General features: G+C 41.8%; 1 long non-coding RNA gene across 1 annotated transcript; it reads left to right on the top strand.

Annotated features, from left to right (window-relative positions):
- Nucleotides 1-5,022: 5,022 nt before the first annotated feature.
- On the top strand, nucleotides 5,023-18,371 carry LOC126400975 (uncharacterized). Its single transcript, XR_007571029.1, has 3 exons — nucleotides 5,023-5,661; nucleotides 5,752-5,961; nucleotides 17,460-18,371. It is a non-coding gene; the product is annotated as an uncharacterized LOC126400975 (long non-coding RNA).
- Nucleotides 18,372-22,481: the final 4,110 nt, after the last annotated feature.

Raw genomic sequence — 22,481 nt, 5'->3', positions numbered from 1 at the left:
TTGTTATGCACAACTCCTCTTTGTTTAATTTTAGATTTAAATAATTTAGGTGGTTGGGGGACAGACACCTTTTGTATAAAACTATGCAAACTATGGGTGGGTAACTGAACTAGAAGCTCAGAGAAGCGTTTAGGCCTGCGACTCTGAGTCCTGATCTCAACTCTGGGTTGTCAGGGATTTGAATTACTAATAAAATTTGCCAGGTTCCTAGAAATGAGAGCAGCTCCATCCAAAGTGGGATGAATGTCGTCTCTCCTAATAAGACCAGAAAGTTTGCAAATTATTAACAAAACCCACATTGTTTGCTGGACACCACCTGGACAGCCAGCGATTAAATGATGACATGCGGTTAAACATGTCATCAGTGGTCAGATTTGGGAGGGGTCCAGAGAAAACTACGGAGTCCGACATCGTTTTTGCATATTCACACACCGAGGCAACATTAATTTTAGTGACCTTCGATTGGCGTAACCGGGTGTCATTTCCGCCGACGTGAATAACAATCTTACTGAATCTACGTTTAGCTTTAGCCAGCAGTTTTAAATTTGATTCAATGTTGCCCGCTCTGGCCCCAGGGATACATTTGACTATGACCGCTGGTGTTGCTAACTTCACGTTCCTCAGAATAGAGCTGCCAATAACCAGAGTTTTATCCTCAGTGGGAATGTCGCTGAGTGGGGAAAAGTGGTTGGAAACGTGAAAAGGCTGGTGGTGAGCCGTGGGCTTTGGCTTGGAGCTGCGCCTCTGACGAACAGTTACCCAACCTCCCGACTGAACGGGTGTTCCTGGAGGACTGCTAGCGCAGGCTATGCTATGTGGCTCCGTACCGGCTACAGGGGACTGGCTAACTACCGCAACTACTGAATGGTTTTCCATGGTGCAGAGTCGCGCTCCTAATTCACTAAGCCTCACCTCCAACGCAGCAAATAAGCTACACCTGTTACAATTACCACTGACGCTAAAGGAGGCAGAGGCATAGCTAAACATTTGGCACACCGAGCAAGAAAGAGCAGAGGGAGAAGCCATCACTAACTGTTAAGCTAATGTAGCTACCAAGGCTAGTAACGTGCAAACAACAGCTAAGAGATTAGCAGGGAAGTCGTAAAAAGGAGGAGAGCTATAAGTGCTTAAACAGAACTAGTGTGGGTTAAGACTTGAAGTAGATGTTAAAGCAACTGAAGTGAGAAAGCATAAAGCAGGCTAGTAGAAATGACACAACTTGCTTACTGCAATACGTCAGCACGTCCATACAACAATCCCCACTGTGAGCTCTGACTGTGGATCTGAGTCCCCACCCACCATCACTGTACCCATTCACACCTCTGCTGTAGACTCTGTCCCCTCCCCAGCAGCGACCTGTCCCCCTCCCTCTGCTCAGTGGCAGCTTCAGCTGACAGCCCTCCCTCACCCCACAGGCCCCCCTCACTCCACTGCTCCCCCTCACTCCACAGCCCCGCCCCCACCCCACTGCCCCCCAACCAAATACAAATACACTGAGTTAATTCACAGTTTACACACTCATATGCTACAATATGCAATTCTCAATCAGGAAGTGACCTTGCATCTGAGGACTCTGTCTCGAGCTGGTAACAAGAAGCCAGAGGAGGTCTGGGACTTTTGGAAAAAATAAAACATAAATCTGTGCAATCCTGAAGCACTAAGTGATTTCTGTTGATAATGGTTGTTGTGGGCCTTATAATCATTGACTGAGGGGTTACAGTTTAGCCTCAATTTTATTTACAACAGGATCACTGACAGGGCTCAACACATCAACAATGGACATCGTCCAAATGTGATACTGATGTTGTGCCAAGGGGGAGAGAGAATTAGCATCATCCCTCCGTTCCTGCTCTCTTTGTAAAGTGCCAGGTTTGTTTGTGGGGGAAATAGATGTTGCTATGTGTGTGTGTGTGTGTGTGTGTGGGGCCATGAATTAGCACTCAGGTGCTTTTAGCCCCTGGCAGCAGGGCTGATTAGAGAAGAGAGGAATAGCGGAGTGGCCTTCACTGCCTTTCAGGGTGGGTGGCTTGACCCCCCCGACAACCACTATACATAAATACATGTGTGTGTGTAAGTCTCTGTGTCAGACACACTCATACACACACACACACACACACACACACACAGACACCCTGTGCTTCTCTTTTAGAACATATCTCCCAGTTGTCGCACGAGACGAGCGTTCCCTGTCACCAAGGCTGAAATATTTATAATGAGAGTGATGAGGGGAGGCCCTGAATTATTTAAGATGAAGGGAGGGGGGCAGGATGGCACTAAATAATCTTCACAGTGTGGCACATACACACACACGCACGCACGCACGCACGCACGCACGCACGCACGCACGCACGCACACACAAACACACAAACACACAAACACACACACACACTTTTCCTCATGTCCCTACTGTGGTGAATGGACAGCGCAGTCCCCTCACTGCTTCACCTCTCTAGGCAGCAGCAACAAATCCACATGTTTTAGCATGTGCATGTGTGTGTGTGTGTGTGTGTGTGTGTGAGACAGCCCTATTGCCAGGCAGCATATCCAATGAGACAGTGACACTCACCAGTGTATTTTACATATTCACACACCCCCCTTAGGTATTCAGCTGTCATCAATCCAAATGCACAATAGTAACCGGATCAAGCAAACACACTCAGGTCACACACTTCGAACACAAGCTACTGCTATTATGATGGCCGAGTTCACTACAGTTCATACCTGCGTGCTTAATGTCGGCCCACTGTCCCCCGAGGGTCTCCACACATCTCTCTCTTTCTCAGGTGTTTATTTTGTGTCTTTAAAGCAGCGCTGTGCCAGGTTTGTATGTTAAAATCTAGACGTGTTATCAGTCCGAATCACAAAGTGGAGCTACGACAGAGAGGAGAGTCCCATCCTCCCTAACTGAGGTGCCTATAGGATCAAATTCAGTTCTGCTATTTGGGAAATGTGATGAATGAGAAGTCAGCATTTACAAGTGAAATGGAACACGACTTTCTACCAAACTAGCTAACTGTACACATTCAAACACACACTATAGCTTTTTGGATTATGACTCTAAATAAAGTCATGCTTGCTTATCCATTGTCATACACTATGACCTTTTTAGTGAGTGTCAGCAGGTGAACCAAAGAGATAAGTGAGTGATTAATATTCATATTTATTTGAGAATAATTGAAAAAAGAAAACACATTGTGCAACAATGTGGTGGTCTTTATCTTGTCTATATCCTCTTACATCTCTTGACACCTTGAATTTAATTTGGGACACTTTGGATAGTCTCAACCCTCTTATGTATGTGGTGCAACTGCATTTTGATGACCAATACAGTCAATTTGAAACCACCTTTCCTTTCTTTTTCTTCACTAAAGAAATGGGAAATGGTGGGTTGTACAATGTGTAAGTAGCCTATGCATTTAGTGTGTACTAGAGGGTGACACAGGAGTGGATTTTCAGTCCTGTCCCATCCCACTCCCACAAAAATAATCCTATCCCGTCCCAATCCCATGAAAAAGAAAAAAAAAAAATCCCGTCCCATCCAATCCCACAAGAATGACTCCTGTCCCATCCCGCTCCTGCATTGTGTTTCAGTTACAGTAAAAAATTTAAAAAAAAAAAAAAAAATACAGTACATGGATCACACACTGCCTACCTTAGTTGAATATAAACCCAAATATGACATCTAATGTTGTGTTTTGATGTTTATTGCCTAATTATTTTTACATTCACTCCACCTTGAAGCTGTTCAGAATGATAAACACATTTGATTTCTGATGTGGTCAGACAACATGTCATAAGAACCAGTTCTGAGAGAGAAAAATGTAGTTCGTTAGTGTTAGAGCAGCATATTACTGTTATAGCTGCTGGAGGTGGAGCTAGTTTCAACTACTTTATAAAAACTTGACTATTGTTATTATGATTAGGCCTGTCATGATAACAAATTTTGCTAGCCGATTAATCGCATCAAAAATTGTGATAAGCAATATTGCGTAATATTATGCTTTTCAGACCATTTTTATTATTGTTGAAATTTTGCTGATTGTAGACCATTTTTTAAACTTACATAGTGATAATAAAGGCATAATGATGCAAGTACACAGTTTTAAAGAGAAATAAACATTTATTTAAAGGGTCAAAAAGCGAAATTGTTTCACCACTAGGTTTGCTGTTGTGCACTGCCTGTAGACCAAAACAAAGTGTGTCATGAGCCACTCCTCCCTCTACCTTTGCTCCGCCAGAAGTAGAGGGAGGAGTGGGGATGCTAGGCTAAAACATCGCTCTCACTCATGTAGAAGAGGAGGAACGTTAGCGTTAGCTCCCGGTGTTAGCACTAGCCGGGATCCGAGTCGGCCAGAGCCCGCCAGGCTCTCTGCCTGGCTCGCGGGCTGCCCGCCTGGCTCACGGGCTGCCCGCCTGGCTCGTGGGCTGCCTGCTAGGCTAAAACATCGCTCTCACTCACGGAGAAGAGGAGGAACGTTAGCGTTAGCTCCCAGTGTTAGCACTAGCTGGGTCGGCTACAGCCCGCCAGGCTGCCCGCCCAGACCTGAGGACTTCGACAGGACTGGGCAGACTCCTAAAAATAATACTAGCTACTGTACACTGTATTTTTTGTAAATATGACCTAATAATGTAAACAGTTCTGTGTCCAGGCTCCCATGAGCACTGTGGTGTTATACATATGAGATTAAAGCAAAATTTTGTGTAAACATGCAGCTCTAAGTCATTTATTTTCACTTGTACAAAACCAACATTTGTTAATCAGAATCTACACTGCAGCTCGGCACAACCCTGCTGATACACTATTTTTTGCACATTGTGTGAAATGTGAATAAACATTTATAGTCAAAATTAATAATTAAATGACATCATGGTGGGCATTGTACATCTAGTAAGAAAAAAGAATATTTATTACATGGGGAAAGTTTAGTTTAAATGTGTTGTAGAACTATTACTGTTACTTTATCTACATAAGATCAAATATTTTGGTATGAAAAGCTGCATTTTTTATTTAACCAAGTGTAGTGCCCTGCTACAAATGATACTGTTTTGTTCCTTTAAACATGTGATCAGTTAACAAATATGCAGTATAATTTGTAGTATTGTTTGTGAAGTTACTGCTGTTGTGAAATAAGTTTAATTAATATGGAGAAGTTCATAATCGTACTTTATTTGGGAAGGTACTAAAATGTCCCATGTTCTGAACGGTCTGTGAATGCCTCATGAAGTTTCCTCTGTTTAATTGAATAACCAGGTGTCAATCTCTTATTAGCCAATCCGTGCCTGTCAAAGTTGAATGTTAACTACCTACCGGATTCTGAGAAGGGGGTGGGACTAAAAAAGAGGAGACGAGGCTCAGGCTAGTAACGGGAGAAACGAGGAAAGGAATAACGACGCAACGAAGGAGCTAGTTGTAAGCTATTTAAAAGTGTTTAATGTTACCGTTGTAACGGCAACTTAGAACCGGAGGGTTTTATTGTGTGTTACCTGGTACAAAATGTAATAGTGAGCCATGTTCGGAGCTGTTTCAGCCGGAAATTATACTCAATGTCCGCGACGCCATTTTCTGTTGTGTGTTAATGCTAGTTAGCCTCGTCCTCGCTAGCTGGGAGAAGAAGGAGACTGTGTGTGTGAGGGAGAATATTTTGCGCCGGGTTTTGTGAGTGAGTATGGACATTTTGTGAACTGGTGACAATATGAACAGTGTATGGGAATGAATAGTGAGCTTATTAGTGTTGTGAATGTCTGCATAGTGTGCCTCAAGCCTACATGCCTGCCGCCTGCCTGCTGCCACGTATGCTACTGCTGCTGTAGAGGGTGCTCGGGACTTCGCTGCCGCCAGAGGACCTGATGTCGCACATGGACGTGTCTTCAGGACTGGTTTCTCCATCTCATCACCTTTCTTCACTGAACCGACGGTTTGAGGAAACTGCTGCTAACCGTTTCTGAATCTCCAAGGATTAGTGAGTACTGAGAAACACTTTTCATGAGGATTCAAATGAGCTTCAACATGCGCGCCAACGACATGGTACCATAACTGAGTTTTACAAAAACCCGGGTATTATTATTTTATTTTATGAAAGGACTTAAAGGGTCACCAGGTCATTTTAAAAGGGTGATTGTTTCGTTTTTCTGTCAATAAACATTTTATGTTGTTGCAATGTATATTGGCAGTCGAAATGTTTATTCGTGTTTGAATGTGGTATTAGTAGGGCTATGGTGTGTTAAAGGTATGCATGGGAGGTTGTAAGCTCACATAGACAGTATAGCTATAAAATCAGCTAACCAGGCCTCTCTGCACCCTAGGCAGGGTTGTATGCTCTACTTACAGTAGATATATCCCAAATTTAATATTTTAGTAGACTCCCTCCAATTCGCCTCCCATGCTTAAGGTGTTAAAGGGGTTTGCTGTGACAATTCTGTAGCAATTGAGAATTGAGTGGGAGGGCTACACAAGTATCCTGTATCATAACTACATGTCTGACAATTGTAACAAACCAAACTGCATGAAAATCGGTTGAGAATTCAGCGAGTAATGATGATTTTAATCATAAATAGTCTCCTGCCTCAATAGACACACATGCATTAGGCAGCGCGGCTCCACCTGGGCAAGATGGCAGCCGCGCTGAGGAGCACCGTTGAATGTGGCATCTACGTATATATATCTATGGTGCTTCCCTCCGGTCATGCTGCGGATTCACATGAACATACATGAACGCGCAGCCGGACCGGCTTGTAAACAATGGGCTGGAGATCAACACAGAGAGAGGGTGAGTGAGTTCATGCTATACTCGAGATGAAATTACACCTTTACACCAATTTTTTAATTCCTTCAATCTAGAAATGATGAATTTCGCTTATTGCTCCTTTAACAAGAATATTTAGGAATGCAAAAAAGAAAATTAAAATATCTGAAATAACATGTAAAAATATCGAAATAAATAAATAAATACAAAAAAAATAGACTGTCAGTCTCTCACTCTCAGGTGTGCAATTAAGTTGCTCGTATTCGCTCTTTTTTTTGAGATGGTTTTAGAACAAACCCGGCACACCGGCTCGTCCAAATTACTGGGCTCCCCTCTGTCATTTGGTTTAAATCCAAAACACTCCCACACAGGGGCTGTGGCATTTGGTTTATGAACAAGTTCCATCTCTTTCTCTTACGCTCAACTGTTTTTTTTTCTTCTCTGCCTCATCCCCCCCTCACGAAGATCGCACTGTGTGTGTGTGTGTGTGTGTGTAGCCCATAGCCCCGCCTCCCCCACAGAGACAAAGACACTCGATGACAAGAGCTTTCCCTCCGTTCATTACGCTAATGAACCAACTCACCTGGCTGCCAGACGATGCACGGCAGTGAACACTCTTGTCGTCCAGTCTCTTTGGTGGAGAGAGACGAGGAAAACAAACACGCATGAATATGGCAATTAATCGCGGCTGTAAAAGTTACCGTCTCCCTTTTAATTTACCGTGCAATTAACCGACTTATCGCATATGCGACAGGCCTAATTATGATTCCAAGTCCCGCCCGCTCCCGTTGACTTTTTTTCCCATTCCATCCCAAAGACGTGACGAATAGTGAAACTGATTCCCATGACATGGGAATCCCACGGGAATCACGTGACCCGTGGGACTCCCGAAAAAATGTCAGCCTCTAGTGTGTACTACACTTTTTTTTTTTTCTTTTCAACATGTCGTGTTCTTAGGTTCTAACTTTGGTGGATATTCATTTTGCTCCCGTGGTACTGACTTGATTTACTGACTGCTTTTGGTACATTACATAATGTGTCTCCTCCTGCATCCAAAGTGCTTTTGATAAAATTGCTGTATTTATATTTAGGGCTTTTACTTTCAACAGTCTAGTGACATGATAAAATTATAGGAAATAAATCAGAACTTGTATTAGCACTAAATTAATCTGTTAAATTTGTCATTCATCTTTTGTTTATGTCACCACTGATGAAGGACAAAAATCCAACTGCTCTGTAATTGCAATGTATTGAATTCAGGCTTTCAGTGAATTTGGAGTCCAGTGTCAATTTTGTACTGTAATCTGTCACCAAATGAAAGTTATTTTTGTGAGATGGAATGTATTTTTGTGCCTATGCTTATAACATAATGAAATTACTTTAAAGTTACGTAATACCTTTGAATAATATCATATTCAATCATGTTGAAGTTACAGAAAAAAATTGGGTATCCTGAGCATGATTAAATTACTTAACATTACACAATCAAATGGTATTACAGTAACTGACAAATTATAGCTACAACCAACATGTTTTTTTTTTAAACAGTCTAATGTGAATGAAATTGTTTTGTCTGACCTGCAATAATTCATTCAGAAAAAGAGGGAAACTAAGGGCCGGATCTACTAAGATCCCAGTTTGCGTGTACTAATTTGCATGCTAAATCTAGAATTTTGCGTGTAGGGCTGAGCCGCGGTTTGCGGGTGATTTACGAAGAGTGATTGCGTAAATGACAACAGGTGCAAACGTGTTGGAGACACGCCTATTTAAATGAGGGTTTTGCGTGTTTCATGGTTTGCAACAAGGCCAGTATGGAGAGGCGAAAGCGCAAAGTGAAATTCGACCCTATAGAATTAGAGGAGTTGGTAGATGAAGCCAATAAACACTTAAATGAGCTACAGCAAAGAAATCTGACTGTCTCACAAAGGAACGCTATATGAACAGTGGATGAAGTGAAAAGAAAATATCAAGACATCAGCAGAACAACAAAAGATAAATTGGCGTTTAATAAAAAGTCTGCAAATAAAACAGGTGGGGGCACAGTGGATGAGATGCCTCTGACCAACATTGAGGAACAGGTGAGCTGAAGAGCAAGTCACTGGAATTAGCCGAGTATGACACACTGGACCTAATAGCAGAACAAGGTAGGCACACAGTAACAAAAAAAAACTTTTTTTCTGAAAAGATATTTATTTACTAAGTGAAATTTGAATGTGACTCCTGTGGTAGCATTTTGCTGTCTTTAAAGTCAAATCCCCAACGAAAAACATTTCTTTTTTATATGTAGAATCTTCATCAGAAGTTCAGCCATCCCACTCAAATGCCCCCAAAGCAGCCGCCACCCCTGCAGAGCCTCAAAGGGCCCAGAGGACATTGATCTGGAGTTGCTGCAGGAACAAAAGAAACAGTCTGAAGGAAACAAGCAGTAGGCCTTTTTTTTTTTTTTTAAGATTTTTTTGGGGCATTTTGCCTTTAATTGACAGGACAGGTAAGCGTGAAGGGGGGGGGATGACTTGCAGCAAAGGGCCACAGGCTGGATTCGAACCCGACCACTGCAGCAACAGCCTTGTACATGAGGCGCCTGCTTTACCCACTAAGCCACCGACGCCCCAACAGTAGGCCTTTTAAAGAAAAGAGGGACATAAAACACTCAACTGTCACGTTTAAGTTTTCTTACATTGGCTGTAAATATTTATTTTGTGTAAAATAGGCTATATGATAAAGAACTGTTTTGTTTTTTGCCACGCTAAATGTTAGAGCTATAGCCTAATATATTTTGTGACCGAAACTATGGCCTCTAGTTTCGCAGACCGGGCGAGGCGGAGGCGCAGCGCACCTGCACTTCGCCAACTGGGTGTGGCCAGGCGGATTTTGCAAGTTTGGCACACCGTGCGCGCTGGCGCAGCTACTCCTCTTTCCCACCTCTGTCCCTCCTACCTGCGCAAGTCGGAAAGAGGGAGGAGAGAAGGCGTGGAGCGGGTTTTACACACATTACACCAATCAAATGAGCCCCTCTCCTCGCCCTTAAATGCGCTGCGCGAAGGCGTAACGAGAGTTTACTCAATTCGCCATGGCAGAAGAGAGCAGCAGCGTCAGACGGCCAAACTTCTCCCAAGATGAAACTGATGTTTTGGTCCGGGAGGTCCAAGCTTGCAGTGTCCGAATATACGGAACTGCACTGACCTTCACGGGCTGATGATGCAAAGGTAGCCTGGGAGGAGGTCACCACAATTGTAAATCAATGTTTCAATCTTTTCTAAGATGACAGATGCTGAATATATACTCCCTATCTGATGCTGTGGCTGTTTGTGGTTGGCTGAGAGGGATGTGAACTCATTAGTTTGCAGCTGTGTTAATCAAATCAGGTTGGGTTTCCATTACGCGTGCCAAACGTGCCAAACGGTGCCAATCCCCTTTGATCTGACATCAGATGTGACGGGACAGTCGATATAGAGATACATTTATGTGCTGATTGCAGATAGTTGCATTGAATAGTGTTTTTTTGGGTATTTATTGCATCGTTAATGTGCCTGATATTCTGGAAACCTGCCTGTGAGGTTTTGGTGACGTGTGCGCACTGTCCGCCGGTCAGCCAAACTTCGGTTTACACCGGCTGCGCTCCCCCTGCGCTGACAGTAGACCTGGTTTCAGCTGGCGAGCTTTTAGCGCACCTTCGGCGAAGCCTTTTGGCACGAAAACTGCGCCAAGCTGGATCTGTTGACACCTCCCCCTGCTGCGCCGCCACACCCATCTCAGCGCACCTCGGTCTGCCAAACTACCAAACTGAGCGCGCCTCGGGTTGCGCTGCTCGAAACTAGCTCTGCGTGGGGTTCACCACCCTGCACTGCGCCGGGAAACTAGAGCCCAATGTGTCTTATATGATTTTGTTTAACATAATTAGACGTTAATGAGACTGAGCGTTTTGTTTGGTAATAACGTTTGGAATTTAGAAAGTGATTTCAATCATCTTTTTTCAATAAATGTTGATTTGCTTAACTTTTGCAATGCTCTGCAGTTTACTGGGTCACACTAGCACTCATATTCTAATCTACAGCACGTTTAATCAAGGTGTATTTCTGCATTACATATTATTGAATGAAAATAGAAAAATAAATGCATATACCAAACAGCTCACAAGAAGTGACTTCGAATGAGATTGCTGCATGTCTGCATCCCTGCAGCATTGGGTTGTTGCTCCATACGGGGGCTGGGGGGGCAGGTCGGCATTCTCTTCCGGCATGGCATCATGCTCCAGTCCGTGTTGCTTGGCAATGTTATGTAGCATGCAGCAGGTCACTACAATCTGGGCCACTTTTTCTGGCCTGTACAGCAGTGCTCCTCCAGTGCGCTCCAAACAATGGAACCTGCTTTTCAAGATTCCAATAACAATAAAAAATAACAATATTCCGTGTGCGGATATGGGCCTTGTTGTACCTTATCAGGTGTCAGGAGGAAGGGATGTAGGGGGTATGTACTATCACCTTAAAAAACATATGCATCAATATGAAACATGCTCTTGTTTTTCATGTAATAAATTATTTTACAAAGGATTTTACAAATTGACTCACCTACAAGCCAGCCATCTCCAAACTCGCCATCTCGCAACTTGTAAAACAGAACACTGTTTCTCATAATAAAAGAATCGTGTAATGACCAGGGATATTTTGCCACAACATTGGTAATGATGCCTTTGGCATCACAAATGCTGTATGCTGGATAGGCAATATGTTTTATTGATTGTTTCCTCATTCATTCCAAAAATGTTCACACGTGGGTGAAGAGGGGTCTGCCCATTGGTCCGACAGCCCATTGGTCCGACATCCCATTGTTCCGACCATATTAAACCCATTGTTCCGAAGTCCCGTTGTTCCGAAATCATCATCATGCCCTGTGGTTAAGCTCTGGTTAGGTTTAGGCACAAAAACCACTTGGTTAGGGTCAGGAAAAGATCATGGTGTGGGTTAAAATGAAAAAGAAAGTGGCAAACACATAAGCCGTGAGCCTGCTTCGCCTCAAGCCTTTCCCAGCTGACCCAGAGCCGGTCGCGGAGCCGCCGGGAGCCATTCAGCACCGCGGAGAGCTCCCCACACAACCCGGACCCCAGAGTTAATAACAGGAGGTTATGGTGTTTCATTCTCTCCTCTCTATGACACTTATATCTCGACCAGTAGCCTACTTTTGTTGCGTTGTTGATCCTCTAGGGTCTAATGACTATATGACTGGACTAATGAGAGGTCGGAACGAGAGGTCGGAACAATGCTACGGCACCGGTGAAAAATGTGTTCTCTGCGTCTTCTTTCATCGTTTCGACGTGTCCTTCTTGTGACAATAACTGCAGCCATGTATGCGCAATTACGCATACAAACCGTTTGCTCCTCCCTTTGTGCCGGAGGAACAAATTAATGCCTTTACAATCTGCTCAAAAAACAACAACACATATTCAAAAAACTAAACAATGTACATAGTTTAAATAACTTATGGAGTGCAGAGAATTATTTTGTTTTGTTTTAATGACACAATGTCAAAACTTTAATCAATTATTATGGTATATTGACTTAGATAATCTTTTAGCTTAGGTTGTACAGATTTTTGAGATATGAAGCATTTGAGGTTACCCCAAGAGATGAGATCACAATGAGCAAAAATACTAAAGTAGGCACTAGTAGACCATTTCTATTACATATTAATGAATGCATTAAGGGTCAACATTATAAGCAAAGCATTTCTTCACTTTTGGATGCTTAAAATAATTAGCCCTGACATTATGCTACATAATGCTGACCACCACTGAAATGCCTTTTTATTGTGAATGTATAGCTGTTGAAATCATTGCATAGAAACTGTGGAATGGAAGCATGAAGCAATCTAATTTTGAGGAGACTACAATGAGGGGACATCAGAAAATTTAATCAGCAGGACAGGAAACATTTTGTGATTTAGTCTAAAAAGACAACTACAGTCTTATTTAAACTTCTTTCTAAAGAATACTCAGTGAGCAGAATGAATGAGGGGATTTTCTCTTATGTGCTCCCTCTATGGTCGCCCCCACACGACTACCAGCCACAGATGGACATCGTGGCTCGCCCTCCTCACGTTTTCTCACGTTAAATTGGTCTAGCTGAAGTGTATGCTTGGAGAGATGAGCCAGAGCTCTTTGGGGGATCCTGGACCAGGCGATGAGGCCACCCGGGACTGGTCAGGCCGAGCGGGGAGAGTGAGACAGAGAGAGAAGGAGACAGAGAGACGGTGTGTGTATAAGTGTGTGTGTGTACATCCTATTATCTGCGTCTCTTCAGCATTTTGTGAAGGAACCAGATGGGGTCCATTCACACCACTCTGAGTTCTGGAGGCTCCCTGCAGCCACTTCTTGTTATCTTTTGTCACCAATCAAGTGCCATTTTCTCCCTCCTCCTCCCTCCTTTTTCCTTCTTCTTTTCCTCCCTCCTTTCTGCCTCCATTTGGGGCCGCCAGTGTGCACAGTTGACTTTTGTTATTGTACCTCGATAGAAACCTTTGTAGAATGTCTAACTTATATGCAAGACCTGTAGGCTGCTAAAGGTACACACTGTGGTGGATTAGATTTGGAGGGCTTTTTATATTACATAAGATCCTAATTTTGGGACTGTCATTTCCTGGGTGTAAATATTACTTTTCTTTTTTTAATTTCACATGGATGTTGCCTGACAAAGACCTAGATAGATGATTCATTACCACATTACAGTGTTGAGAGCCTGCCCTATTCAATGTGTGGACTACCTCTGTCTTCTCTAGTTAAAAGCTAAAAGTTATGTATGTGAATAAACTATAATAATTGATAAAAGTATTGAAATTGTCATTAAAAAACAAAAATCAGACACGATTTTTCATCAGATTTTACAAATTTATAACACAAAACATATCAATCCAAAAGATCTTTAAATTTTGAAACAAACAAAATATTTCACCCCATTAGTTATTTGAACTATGTGCATTATTTAGTTTTTGAGATTTTTATGGGCAGAGTAAAAAGGTGTTGTGATAAATTCACAAACCATTTTTTAAACTGCACGTAATGTAGCGCAATGATGTCATTAAGAGCGTACAATATTATGACACTGAAGACAGAAACCTTTGCTTTCTGCTGCAAAAAAGAATAAATGTTCTGGCTATTATGGTTTTTATTTTACATAAAATCATCATATCAACATAAGCAGGATTACACAAACAGTGATCTCCCATGACTATTATTAAGAAATTCCAGCATAATTCCAGCAAAATACTATGTTTGCATGGCACGTAAGATAAGGTGAGATGATGACCAAGACAGAAGCCTGAGTTTTCTGCTGCGAAAAGACTGGGTGCTCTAACTATAATGGGTTTTATTTTAGACCGATATATATACAGGATTATGGAAATGGCGATCTTCCGCGGCCATTATGGAGAAATACCAGCATGGTTATGGCAAAATACCACGTTCCTTGGCACATAAGGCAAGGTACTGTAAGTCAGGTAATGACATGATGACGGTGAAGACAGAAGCCTTAGGTTTCTGCTGCAAAAAGAATGAATGTCCTAGCTATTATGGTTTTTATTTTAGATCTATTTGAACAGAATCATGCAAACAACAATCTCCCGCAGCCGTCCATGGGTTAATATGTAAAAATAAATAAATAAATAATTAGAAATGAAAGACAAATAAGTAAATAGTAAAATATACCAACAACAGGATAAAACATTGCACCATGTCTGGTGCAACGGTTAGCAGGTCAGTATCTTTGATGAAAGGGTTCAAGATTTCCTGGAATCTCTCTCTTTTGTTCTCTCTCCATGAGAGAGAGTTTCAGTTTCTCAACTTTTATATTGTATAGAACTTCCTATATCCAACGATCATGTGTGGAGATATATGCTTCCAGTTCAGTAGAATTAAATGTCTGGCCAGTGAGACTGTGAAGGCCCGGGCTTGCTGTATCATGACAGAGTGGCCGGCATCAGGTGGAGAGCCAAAGATGAATGATGACAGATAAAGAGTTAGGGATAAGGCCTAATTATAAGCCTGGCTTATAGTTTCAAATATGTTCCACCAAAACGTTATGAACCTGGGACAAGACCAGAACTTGTGGATGAGATTCACAGGGGGTAGCAGAGTCCTGCACTGGGTCGGATATCCGACGGGTATATAATGTATACATTTGTGCAGCGGGTAAGAACAAAAATAGATATTTTTCAAAATAAGAACATAAAGCATAAAGCATACTGTAACACTAATTAAAACAGACATTTGACTTTAAGTTGTACCTGTCCAGGAGAAGAAGAGCTAGCTCTGAGTCAGATTGTAGCCCCTTTAGCTCTCGCAATGCTCTCCAGCTTGGAAATGCATGAGTTCTGTCCCTTTCTTTATTCGACAACTTCTTCGCCAACAACCGTTGTTTCTTTATAGGTAATATCAGATCCTGGTCGTCTTTAGGTGGACGTTCCGCTCTCTGCCATTTAATTTCGAAAATACGCGCTGCCATTTCTCACCGGCTGTAGCCTTTTATAGGGAGGGAGGGCCAAGGGCTCTGAGAGGAGGAGGAGGAGGAGGAGGAGGAGGGGGGTGGGGATTTACATGAACGTACATGAAGGCGCAGCCGGACCGGCTTGTAAACAATGGGCTGGAGATCAACACAGAGAGAGGGTGTGTGAGGTCATGCTATACTCCAGATGAAATTACACCTCTAGTTCTTCACATAGCAATTTTTTAATTCCTTCAATCTAGAAATGATGAATTTCGCTTATTGCTCCTTTAAAATCAACTGGTTGACCTGCATGCACAAGTCTGTCTCGTTACCAAAGCACTGAAACATCTGTCATACTGGACTCTGTGGAAGTTAACTCTGGGGCTGTCAGTGTCATACACAACATGTTACTAATGTTAAATGCAAGAGACTTACTTTTTTTTGTCCCAAAAGCCAGCTGATGTGCTACTGTCTGGTGCGATCGTATCCCTTTCAAAAGATTTATAATCCAGCCTTTAACTGTGGTCTCATCTTGAAGACCTTGTCAGATAATCCATAATGATAAAGTCAACACTGACTGCCTTCTTTGATTATCTGTCTATTTGTCTGTGTTGAAAACAATAGTCAGTGTTAGCTATCCATCAACTAGCAGTCTAAAAAAAACATTGCAAGTTCAGCATCAAACTTCATCTCTTGACTCACCAAGAGCTTTTTCCAGCTGTAGAAAGTCATACTGACATTTAACATTACTCGGTTTGCTTCTTGGACGCTTCAAAGACTCACTATCACCTCTCGGGGTACAAGTGGGATTACAACACAGCTGTATCAATTCATCAGATTTTAAAGAAACTTCATCATCGGAGGATGAACCAAAATGTTTATTGTGACCCCCTGACCTTTCCTGTGGCATCAAGCCTAAATGTTCTACTTGTAGATGAGAATTATCAAAATTTGATGTGATGATAGGCAATTCATCACATCCTGAATCCTGACCACATAAACGCCGGGTTCATACTTGATGCAGAAGCGCCCTGATTTGTTAATTTGTGCGCAGCCGCACGTCAGCAGTCGCCTGCCTGTTCACACGAGAAGCATATTTCTCTGTGCTGGTCAGCAAGCGATTCTGCTCACTGCACTGTTTAAATCACATGTAGAGTCACATGTAGAGTCCTGTTTCTGTCTGTCTGTGTGTGATTTCTTGTCAGATTCGCTCATGACTCAAGAAAAAAAAACAAAAAACAGACCAGATGGTAAAACTATCGCTGCAGATCGCGAGCCTGCCATGATGCTCAGCACTGCTTTCAGTTTAAACAGCCCAATCAGCTAACATGGGCAAGGAAGGCAGGCGGGCGATGTTCCATGGAAAATCAGTGCGCCTTGAGGTGCTTCTGCATTCAGTGTTAACCCCAGCGCAACGTTGCCCATTTGATTTTGAACTCCTCTAGGGCCACCCTCTGGCCAAAATGTTAACTTTGGGCACACAGCCCAGTATCGCTTGCTTAAATGTTCAAAACCATGATTGAAGATTGCCTATAGATTTGTAGAATTGTCCGATATCAATGCAGTTGTCTGTCAATAGCTTTAGAACACATGTCCCATAATAAAACAGCAGCTGAGAACATTTGACTTTCCATATGGCCTTTCTTGTTATGCCACCCTCAAGACAAACCATATTCCAGGACAAAATACCTGTCCTGCAAATAAGACTTTTGCAATTGAAACTATCCATAATGATTAATCTGCCCTTTGTATGTCTGAAATACTGTCTACTGGGTTTGCTCATTGAATGACTGATTGTCTGCTTTTATTTTTTCTCAGTTTCCAATATTTTTTAAGTCAGACATATGTATTATGTATTGCCACAAAGGTTGGTGAACTGTTGAAAACACCAAACAAAACAAACCCCTATGTTGTTTTGATGACTGTAATGAACATCATAGAGCTTTGTCTTAGGAAAGGGTCTTTCTGTTGATTCTTTTTTCAAATGATTGTACACAATGCCTCTGCCTGATGAATGAAAACCAGAAAATTTTAAAGAAATACCTTGATATGAGAGCTAAAGAAGAGAGGCATTCACGTAGAAGTGTAAAGACTCAATGAGTGAGTGTAAAAAGTCTTTATCAATACATTAAGTGTCGATGTTGATGTGCACGGGGGAGTGAGAACATGTTGAAGTATATTGTACTAATTGTGAGTGTTTTGATTGACCCTCCTGACTAATCAGAGCCCATTGTTTTACAGGGCAGAGAGTGAAGGCTGAGTGATTTCTGTGATTATCCTGAAACCAGAGGAGAAACAGAACTGAACAACCCATGACAGCCTCTCCTGGAGGAAAGGGGAAGACCATCACCATTATTAAAAGTGCAATTCTCATCACCACCATCATCATCTTTTTATTCCACTTCATCACAGTCATCATCATCATCAGCTGCTCACCATTTCCATCATTATTTTCACTTCCTTTTCCATTTTCATTCACTATCATCGGGTTACATCATCCTCATATCATCTCACCAGATGAAAATAACTTTTACCTCAGCACCAAAGTTAAGCCAGGTTCGACTCTTGATGGATGACACTATATATTTTGCTGGACCTCTTTTTGGTCAGGATCTCACGCAGTTCAGTCTAAATGAAATGATTGAATAGGCTCCTTTTGTTGAACAGGTCTGAATACAGCCTTGGGGCACCTGTATGCTTCAAATGAAGTGCTGATCGTCAAATGGCATTTGAGACGTGATTTTTTTTTTACCATTGGCACACTAAAAGCCTGAAATATCTCCTCAACGAAAAGCATTTAGCAGCAAACCCGGAGGTCTGAGCTTGCACAGCCTCTAAAGCTAGCGCTAGCAGCCAGCCTTGTCGAGTCACACTCGACCAGGAGTTCAGATGCAAACTGAGTACGTCTACCTGTGACCGACTAACTAACTTCCTTGCAAAATGGATTGCAGTGGACTGCAGGCCAGTTTGGGTGGTAGAGGACAGGGGGACAATTGTATCCGAAATCCAGCAGTTTTACTACGACACATTTGCCAAAATTAATTTGAATTAAAGAAAATTAAACAGCGAAAAATGATGTATGTGATTAAATTTGATCAATTAATCACAAAGCATGTATTTTTTTAATTGCTTGGCAGCCCTATTAAAAATATTACCCAGACATGTTTCCTTGTCTCATTGCAATTCAATTCAATTCAGTTCAACAGAACTTTATTTATCTTGAAGGAAATTTGTGTTTTGATTGTCTTATTTTGAGTGTCTCTCAACCTGTATTTGCTGTTGTAAATCAGTACTCTATAATTTGGATTTAGCAGGCAGGGCTGGAGCAAAGCTAGCTTATTTTACTGAAAAGGAGACTCCTGCTGTGCAGTCATTATTAGTCAAACCGCTCATTCTTTCATTTCTGTGATAGAGAGCAACGCTTGCAGTACACAGTTTTAAAATGGCTTTGCTAAATGTCTACTGTGACTGAAAAGGCGTGATGTTGGAGTCTCAATGTTGTATCAGTAGCCTAGAATGCACAGTTGCAGAGCATACCTACAGCACCCCCTTAGCTATGCCTGAACCTCTTAAACCACAAGTATGATTGAGCTCAGACTGTGATTTTGGTGTCCATGTTCTCATCACTTCTAATCACTGGTACTAAGTTGACCAGTCCGACAAATTGACTTCTTTAAGGTCCTCTTATTAGGCAGCTTTCAGCAACAAGTTAAGCAGCTGCCAAGAACAAATAGACAAAGGATCAGCATGGCACACTTACAAATGTAGAGCTGAGAAAAATCACACTGAAGACATTTAAATACATGTGAGCTGATCTGTGAAGTTTAGACAGTTTGGAGCAGCTAAGCCTTAGTCAAAACAGATTAAAGGTCAGGGAACACTTACAGAGAGGGTAAGAACATGAAAGTGTAATACTGTGTATAGTGTCACAAATACATGGAGTGTGTGTTTAGCTGTATGAAGCGAGGGGGGTGGTGGTGGGGTTGGTGCGTCCAAGCCTGGCATCCTGTTTCTCCAGCGAGGTGTAAACTGAGTGAGAAACGTGGCGCCCAATAGGACGACTGGCTCGCCTCCACCTCCTCCCACCAATGCCACCCTCTTCTTCATCTGATGTGTCAAAAAAAAGAAAAAATAAAGAAAAAGAAGTGAGGAGCGGCTAGCGGGGTCACCAGGGAGTACAGACAGACACTGAGGATTTACATGGCACTACTACAGGGAACAAACACACTGTGCATTTGTATTCATGTGTACATGTACAGATATCCTTATTTTCTGAAAAGATACAGCACTCAATTTACCTGGGGTTTGTGCATGTGTATGCATGTACTCCTACTCTTGTTTAGACCATTGCAAGAGGACAACTCAACCAGTGCTCATTTCTAGAGGATTAGCATTTAGATTTAACCTGCTTAACTATGCTTTTCCTACTTTGTTTCCCATTAAGCATAGGAAATTATCTAGTTCCAGCACTTCACCTCATTGAAGCAATACAATGCTTGTACTGAGAGGAACACTGAAACCCCCAGTTACATCAAACTGAATTATTCTAGGGGCTGTATGCATATTTATAGATGCCTCTGAAATTTGACTTGATATGTTTGGTATCTTTGGTAATTTAGGAATGTATAAGAGAATACAGGCAATGTGAAAAGAAAGCTAAGATAAAAATGTCTGCCTTCATTTTGTTTGGGTAGGACTTTAAGAATTCTGACGTCAAAGTTGAAATTTGTCATTTAAATCAGAGGCTATTAAAGGCATAGGAGTCAGAATTGTGATTTTTCTTTTCAAGTTAAAATTTTAACATCAATCTAAAAATTTGGATTTAAAATTCAGTTTGACATTTTGACTTAAATCACAAATTTATAATTTTAATCTCAGAACTTTTACTTTATTCTCAGGACTGTAAAATTAAATGTGTTTTTCCCCGTCATAATCTAGAGGTTAGTCTGAGAGGTTCTTTTTTTCCCCCAACATTATCTCATCTCAAGTCGTCACATATCGCCATTTTGTCAGTGGTCTTTCATGTCTACATATACGCAGTAGGTATCCTCTTACATCTGCTGTTGATGTTCTGGGATGCCACAACCAATGCCGGGATGTCAGCAAAAGCATGTGGTTAGGTTTACAAAAAAAACCTTCATGGTTTGGCTCTACATTCATACAGGATGGGGACAGCAGTCCCCCGGATGAAAGTCTGGGGTTTATAGGACCAATCCACCACCCCTCACGCCCACCTTATAGGGACTTTCCAGCTCCTTATATTATATAGTTACCAGCAGTGTTTCAACCTGATGTCATCCAGTGGTGTATCATACCACTGCGACAGGTGCCGTCCGGCTGTGATCTAAACTGACACCGCCCATCCGCGTATCATACTGCCATGACAGGTGCTGTCTGGCCAACCAGTGGTGTACCATAATACTGCGAAAGGTTCCGTGAGGCCACATTAGAAACTGTCACTCCCCGAGAGCGTATTATACCACTGTGAAAGGCGACTTCTGTCTGACACTAAAATCACTAACAACTGAAGGAAAGGATTTTGATTTGAAAATGGGCTGTTTTTTTAAATGTGCTCCTAAGAAAATGTATCAAGTCTTGACTAGTGTTCAGAATGAAAGTTTAACACACACTGGCCATGTTACAGCATTTGACAGGCAAAAATGAATGCTCATAGCACACAGCTGACACAACCCAACAAAACAGCCATAAGAGATAGTCAGGGAGTAGTACAAAGTGATAAAGTTGTTACTTTTGAAATAGGATAGTGGTTTGCATCCAGTGCGTCTATGATGCACTCAAGACACCACCGGTGGATGAGGTTAAATGGTAAACAAAGAAAAACAAAGGACTAAAGGTCTGAGCGCACTGTAAGTGTCTAATGTTTCAATTTTGGAGTAATAAAATGAGGACCCAGCAACCAACGCTGTTTTTTCTGCAGCGACAGTACCTATTTGGAGAGAGCCAAAGAGGACTAAAAATATTTTTTTCCCAGAGAACAATATTTTTTTGAAGAAATAAATTAGTTCACTATTAATAATAATAATTAATTATTAATAGTACAAACTTGTGCCTGCGAAATACTGCTGGTCCTGTGGTGTTGGAGTTGCATATAATGATACTCAAATAGAAATGTATAGAAAATCAATGGAGGCAGGGGCGATGCTAGGATCGGAGGTTTAGGGGTGCTGAGCACCCAGAGAGCTGCCCGGCCAGGCAAGATAAATTTCACTGTTTTGTACATTTTAACGCAATTTCATTCCCACATTTGTGAAAGAAAAGCACAACACTTTTTGGGAAAGTCTGTGACTAAACCATCAAATCTGATAAAGGTTATTTAAATGCTGAGCCACAGCAAAAGAGGAATGGATTGGAATCATAAAAGAAACATATAGTAACCCTAATTTCTGGGGGAAGACAACTCATTTTGATACAGCAGCTCCTCAACATACACATAAACAGTATGTACGTTTCTGGAGTAAACCTGCCTCCTACAGTGAGTACCAAAAATACTAATAAGAATACTAATAAATAAAGTCCTCTCTCTGCTCCTCTCTCTCTATTTGTACTGTCAACTAAAAGGCAAATAACCAAACAATGCGTTTTATATCTAATAAGAGATAAAGTGATACACTGATCCAACTTACAACATCATTCTAGATAGATAGACCATTTGATCTTACACTCTTACCTGAACCTGGCTCTTTTTTTTCGAAAAAACAATCTTATATCCATGATGAGGCTGTCTGTCTGTCTGTCTGTCTGTCTGTCTGTCTGTACACACACACACACACACACACACACACACACACACACACACAATAGGAGTTATAATGTTAATGGGCATCCAGTCAGTCAGCTAGTCAGTAGCACCTTGGCTTTAATGTTAACACATGCACATGACACAACAGCTAGCTTCTCTCATTCCAATTCAAACAGAGGACAGTGGTACTGACCACCTGTAACGTTTCCTAGCTAGAAAAAATGTCAGCTAACTCCTGCCTAACAACATAAACAGTGACCTACGATTAAATGCAGCAAAAATGAGGACTGGTAATGATAATAATGTGTTGGTATTGAGTGGTAGAAGTTAAAGGGCCACTGTGTAAAATGGGTTGAAAACCGCTGAAAACAGTGACATCAGTGGTCAAATTCTAGATTGCAGGGCTCACTCGCTCACCCCTCCTGTCAGGTAAATGACGGTGGCCTCGTAGGGACAAAAAGCCTTGCGCAGACACGAGTTTTTCAGGAGTAGGTCTATCTAGC

The sequence above is a fragment of the Epinephelus moara genome, chromosome 14, assembly GCF_006386435.1.
Source record: "Epinephelus moara isolate mb chromosome 14, YSFRI_EMoa_1.0, whole genome shotgun sequence".
Taxonomy (NCBI): domain Eukaryota; kingdom Metazoa; phylum Chordata; class Actinopteri; order Perciformes; family Serranidae; genus Epinephelus; species Epinephelus moara.
Note: the sequence above shows the minus strand (reverse complement) of the source record. Positions and strands in the feature narration are given on the sequence as shown.